At 35.5% G+C, this 6,522-nt stretch overlaps 1 long non-coding RNA gene across 1 annotated transcript; it reads right to left on the bottom strand.

Annotated features, from left to right (window-relative positions):
• Nucleotides 1-470: 470 nt before the first annotated feature.
• Nucleotides 471-5,520, bottom strand: LOC121735446. Its single transcript, XR_006036856.1, has 2 exons — nucleotides 5,396-5,520; nucleotides 471-1,140 (listed from the first exon to the last, which is right to left on the bottom strand). It is a non-coding gene; the product is annotated as an uncharacterized LOC121735446 (long non-coding RNA).
• Between the last annotated feature and the right edge of the window lie 1,002 nt (nucleotides 5,521-6,522).

Consider the following 6,522-nt stretch of genomic DNA (forward strand, 5'->3'; position numbering starts at 1 on the left):
CATACAGACACAGTTTTCTTACCATAAGTATTATATTATGTGACATGAGCTATGTTTTATGTTACTCCTGATATTACAGAGTCAATAAACGTAGACAATAAAGTGATGACGCATGTTATGTAAGCACACACTATACAGTAACAAGTCAATATTTGCTCGTTTCTTTGTTCGAGATTTTTTTTACCATTCATACACAAATACATTTTTAAAAATAGTTATTTGTTCTCTATACTCTTCCATCTACATTTTTACTCTAGTTTGTGTAAAATACGCTGAAAAACTTATATTTGAAACTATTTAGTTACATTCGAGTCTTTCTTTAATCAATTCTTTAAAAAATAAATTCTTTATTGCTTAAGCCCACACGCACTCAGACGCACTCCTGAGTTGTTCTTGTATCATGACTTGAGTGACCTACATTATTTAATTATAGATTTATATCAACGTCTCTGTGACCTAATTTACACATAATATTACTTGCCACACTATTGTATACATGGAAGAATAAATACAGCAGTAGTCCCACCAGACGATGAAGAATATAATACGGAAAAAGACCACGAACACAGAGATGTATATTCTACATTTTTTGTTATATCTCTATCAACGTCTCTGTGAATTTTTTGATACTGGTAACATTATTTTATACATGGAAGAACAAATACAGCAGCAGTCCCGCGCAGACGATGAAGACATAATACAGAAGCAGACCACGCACTCAGATATGTATATTCTGGATTGCTCCTAAGTTAAATCACTCACATTCTATAATTCTAGCTCTCTATCAATGTTTCTGTGACTTTCTTGATACTCGTCACACTATTATAGAACAAATGCAGCAGTAGTCCGACGCAGACGATGAAGAATATGATACAGAAGCAGACCACGCTCTCAGAAATGCATATTAACTATGAGTACTTTTCAATTCTAGCTCTCTATCAATGTCTCCGTGACTTTCTTGATGCTGGTAACACTATTATATAGATGGAAGAACAAATACAGCAGTAGTCCCACGCAGACGATGAAGAATATGATACAGAAGCAGACGACGCACTCAGATATGTATATCCTGAGTCTGTCCGCGCGAGTCACCCGCTCTCGCGGGATGTCCACGCTGGAGTAGCTCCACATTTGTTATGTCTGGAACAAACACATGTAAGAATAAGAATATTTTAATAAAAATATTGTAGACGAGCTTTTGCCCGCGGCTTCGCTCGCGTTAAGAAGTATTATTATATACAAACTTTCATCCCCTATTTTAACCCCTTGGAGGTGGAATTGATCAAAATCCTTTCTTAGCGGATGCCTACGTCATACCATCTACCTGCATGCCAATTTTCAGCCCGATCGGTCCAGTGGTTTGGGCTGTGCGTTGATAGATCACCATGTCAGTCAGTCACCTTTGAATTTTATATATATAGATAACATTATTATACAGTGCATTTATACGCTTAGCAACTTGGCAAGCCGTTTTCCATCTTTTTGATTGATCTTATCCGTGCGAATTTTTTACGCCGGTAGATGTCCAAATAAAAATATTTTGAGCTACTAGAATTTGAGTTCGCCTGAATTTCAAATCTTAACAACGTAACTTTCGATTTCGTTAGGGAAGCCATTATAGACAGAACTTGGTACCACTAATATACAGTGTGTTAGGGTAAACACAGTTATCCTTGAAACCATCAAATGAGCCCGTCAAAATGAACAACTTTTTCTATGAGAGCAATGCTGGGAACTCAAAAAACTCCGTCTTCATATCCATACAAATTGCCGATCCGGGCATCCTCATTTGATAGTTTCAAGGATAACGGTGTTTACACTAACACCCTGTATATTCTGTGACAGAACTAAGAGGAAGCTCAAAGATGTTATGACTGGATTGTGTGATATATTATGTAACTATTTTATATCCTTGTCTAGAACTCAAGTATATAAGATTTTAAAATGTTAAAATGGTTTAGTGGCATTGCGAACGGCGAGAGGGTAACAGAAAGATTCATTTAGATTATTAGTATGGATGGCCATATGACAGGAGTCAACAGACAAAAGCAGTATGCATACAGTGAATCAATACAGCTGGTTTGCTGGTTTGGGGTCAATTAGCGATTAAAAGTGTAAACAAACATGCGCGATACACGAGCACGATACAAAGTACTACTCGTAGGCACGGTACTGTCTACCATGAGTTTAAACGTGTTTAAAGCTATATAGTTATTTTCGATACTCGATACCGACTACGTAAATATTTAGTATGGTGATTTTAGTTCCGCAAGTAACCGCTAGAAGCGCTGTAAAATTTGTCATATTAAAAATTTGTATTTGTCATATTAAATATTTGTAGAATGGCGAGGCAATGCTCTCGGCCAATTTGGTGGTAATGACGAAGGTCTTACTATGGAGTAAGGGCCAGCGGTGTCAATCTATAGGTAAGAGCAATGAATTCGTGATCGACCAATACTTGAAGCGATTATAAACGTGTAAATGTCCGCCTATGGTTCTTCATGGGCCATGATTGGCGTTGGTTGTGCATGCTATTATAGAGAGCTTCACAATTAAGATAGAAATCGTCCATTATGGCTGGTTTACACGTATTAAGTTGATAAGTAGTTAACTAAATTTCAACTTAATTTTAAGTTGTTAATTGCATGTAAACACAAAATTTAGTAGCAAGTAGCAAGTTAAAATTTAGTAAGTACTAAACTAGATGACAATTAGAATTTAGTTAACTACTTATCAACTTAATACGTATTAACCAGCCATTATGGCCCAACTTTGAAGGATTTAAGACTCTACATCAAGACGATCGATAAGGAGCTCTATGTTTTACCTACCCTGTTGTTGACATTTTGACTTTGAGACCGACCGGTTGCCATTAAAAGATTATTTACATGTAGCCTTAGCCCAAATAAAACCAGTAGTCACAAATAGTCAATGGTCAGTACTCAAGTTACTTCTCACTTTGCCTGTTTTTGTATAACATAGTTGCTAGTAATATAATAGTAATCGTTGAATAATTTGTATTATTAGTGATATTTGCCTGATTGGCCACTTACTGTTAAGTGCCGAGTAGGCTATCCACAACTTATCTGACACGTACTCCATACTCTATCTGACAGATAGCAGTAGGCTGTAGGAGTAGTGGTAAAACAGCCACTGAGTCTCGCGGAGATGTGTTTGCCTGGTCTTTTGTCTGTTGTCTCTTCACGCCCAAACCGCCTAACTGATTTTGCTGCGTCTTTGAGCCCCGGGAAAGGACATAGGACACTTGGATCCCAGGAAAAATGTACGGTTCCCGCGTGATAAACTAATTTTGCGGGCGTCATCTACTTCATTATAAGTATTTTTATTTTTTACTATAGCTAAAAATACTATTGGGTACTTATTATTTTTGCTACGACAACGAAACTGCTCCAAGTTAAAATTGAGGTTAACAGCCTCGGTTCAAGTCAACAACATCTGTGTCAGCTGATATCACTCATCATTATCAGCCTACAGCCGGCGTCTTGGCCTCATCTGTTCCAATTCGTTTCATTTTCTGTCGACATTGGTCAAGCGACCCATGCCGCCGCTGCTTTGTCTAGGCGTAGAGCAAAATGAAACCTATAGCCTAGGTCATAAAGTGATATTTTATTTGAATTTTTGTCGGTCGCGGAGTGTTCAGAATCATACTACAGTCTTGTCGCGTAAACGGTACGTTTACGTTTCCTTCGTATTTACCGTTGGCTAGATAGCTTGGAAAGAATCTATAGTGATTAGGATTTTGTGCTTGGCATGTCGACAAAATGATGTCATTTGGTTTAAATAACTGACGCAAAAACATGATAACGCTAACTACCAGTTTTCTAGTCAGTTCTAGCAGGTTACATAATTTTAATGAGCATTAAAATGAAAATTTAATGAAAAGTCTAGTGGTTAATAACTTAATCTATATATATAAAACTCAAATGTGACTGACTGATTAAAATAGTGATCTATCAACGCACAGCCCAAACCACTGGACGGATCGGGCTGAAATTTGGCATGCAGGTAGATGTTATGACGTAGGCATCCGCTAAGAAAGGATTTTGATAAATTCCAACCCCAAGGGTTCAAATAGGGGATGAAAGTTTGTATATAATAATACTTTTTAACGCGAGCGAAGCCGCGGGCAAAAGCTCGTTACTTACATATACTTAGTATTAGACTACACACTTAGATAATTACTAAGAAATAGTTTTATTAAATACTGTGCTGGCAAAGGTTGTTTTGTTATATGTAAGTAATTTAGGGTTTAAACTTTTAAAAAGTAGATGTTAGAGGATTCTCAAACCTATCCTTTACACAATCAAAGTTTTATTAATGTCGGTCCAACCTTCTCGCAGTAGCTTGGCAAAAACACCATGATTTTTAGCACAATTATTATAACAAAAGGTTAAAGGTGCAATAAGTACATGCCTAATTTAATAAAAACCGGCCAAGTTTGACTCGCCCATGAAGGGTTCTGCAACAGCAATAAGGATTATTTTTTTTTTCATAGGTTTTTCATTTATTTTCATATTTCAATTGATTTAATGAAAGTTAAATTAAGATTTACCAGATTTACCATTTATGACGTATAAAAAAACTGCTGGCTAGAAATCGTTCGAACCAATTTTCGTTGGTAGTTTTTGTAGTAATGTACATCATATATTTTTTTTAGACTTATCATGCCCCTACTTTAGAAGTTAGAGGGGGGGGGGGACACATTTTACCACTTTGGAAGAGTCTTTCTCGCAAACTATTCAGGTTAGAAAAAAATGATATTAGAAACCTCAATATGATTTTTAAAGACCTATCCATAGATACCCCACACACATAGGTTAGATGAAAAAAAATTTTTTTTGGTTCAGTTGTATCTATGGGGACCCCTAAAATTTTTTATATTTTTTTCGTTTAAAATCTTAAAGCGGCTCACAGATTACATCTACTTACCTAGTTTCAATAGTATAGCTCTTATAGTTTCGGAGAAAAGTGGCTGTGACATACCGACGGACAGACAGACAGACAGACAGACAGACAGACAGACAGACAGACATGACGAATCTATAATGGTTCCGTTTTTGCCATTTGGCTACGGAACCCTAAAAAGCGGTTTTCGTCTTTTATAATATTTAAAATTTGTAAACAGTAAACAAATTGTTAGCGCCAATCTTATATCTTTACACGAGCAATTCTTGTACTTATATAAGTATATAATTGGAATCTCGGAATTTCATGAAATTTAGTATATAGGGGGTTTCGGGGGCGATAAATCGATCTAGCTGGAAATCATTTTTATAAAATGTCATTTCATTCGTGTTTTATCGAATACCGAGCAAAGCTCTATCAAATAGCTAGTAATCATAAAAAGAACAAAAATTTAAAAACCGAACATTACCATTTTTATTAGGAAGTCTCCAAGCACAACGACGCGTTTTGCCAGGTTTTGCCAGAATAAAAAAAAAACGTCACATTTTTAGCACTTTACACTCTGGTCACGAGCGCGCGCGCAGGCGACGTGTGTACGAGTGATAAAGTCTTGAACGATAAGGTTTTGTTTGAACATACGACATAGTAATCCTTTATAGGCTCTGTAAACTGCAAGTCGTTTCCGAGAGGAAAATGGAGTAAAAAATTACGTGAGATTGTTCTAATTGACTTCAGGAAACATATTAAATATTAAATACTTAAGAAATAAATATGAATATAATTTTATGTTTCTAGATCTTATTGTTTAACGCTTCGCGAATCGCAAATTAAAATAATATCACTTTCATTTTGAGATAAGTAAGCAATATTTAGAAATTAACCTGTATTCATGAAGGAAATTAAATTAATATATAATTGTTTTTTATCCACTGGTCCAATGTCAAAAATTGCTGTAATATAGTACTTAATATAATATTATAGAAATGAAATACTTTACTTATAATAATAATAATTTATACTTAGTAAATAAATTTAAAACCAACAATGGGACACACAACTGGACATAATTGATAAGCTGGATGTAAAATGTACAAAGGACTGTAAATTTTATATTTTCCGTAAAGTACGAACAATGGAAGCTGGTTTTCTATCTATTTTTTCTATTGTCCCTCTCCGCATGAAGTTTTTATACCTGTTATTTGCTGTTGCTGTTAGTAATAATATTATTAAAATAAAACAATATTATCCATAGAACCTCGTCTTTTTTAATAATTATCGGTTAATGATATTATTATTCTTGTGTGGGAAATATGCAAGTTTACCTATGGACTATGGTGGACATACTTGCAAGTGATTACGAGATTCATATTCGACAATGATTGCTTATGATCGACGTCAATTTCTACAATACACAGCTTCGCAATCATGGCTTTTCATTGTGGCCTTTAGTGCAGACTGCAGAAGATCCTTTGAATAAATAATATATTGTACCAAGAAGCCAGAAACGTAGGCTGCGGCTTTCCGTTATCATAGAAAAAGTAAAAACCGGCCAAGTGCGTGTCGGGCCACGCGCAATACAGGGTTCGGGTCCGTAGC

The sequence above is a fragment of the Aricia agestis genome, chromosome 17 (genome assembly GCF_905147365.1).
Source record: "Aricia agestis chromosome 17, ilAriAges1.1, whole genome shotgun sequence".
Classification (NCBI taxonomy): domain Eukaryota; kingdom Metazoa; phylum Arthropoda; class Insecta; order Lepidoptera; family Lycaenidae; genus Aricia; species Aricia agestis.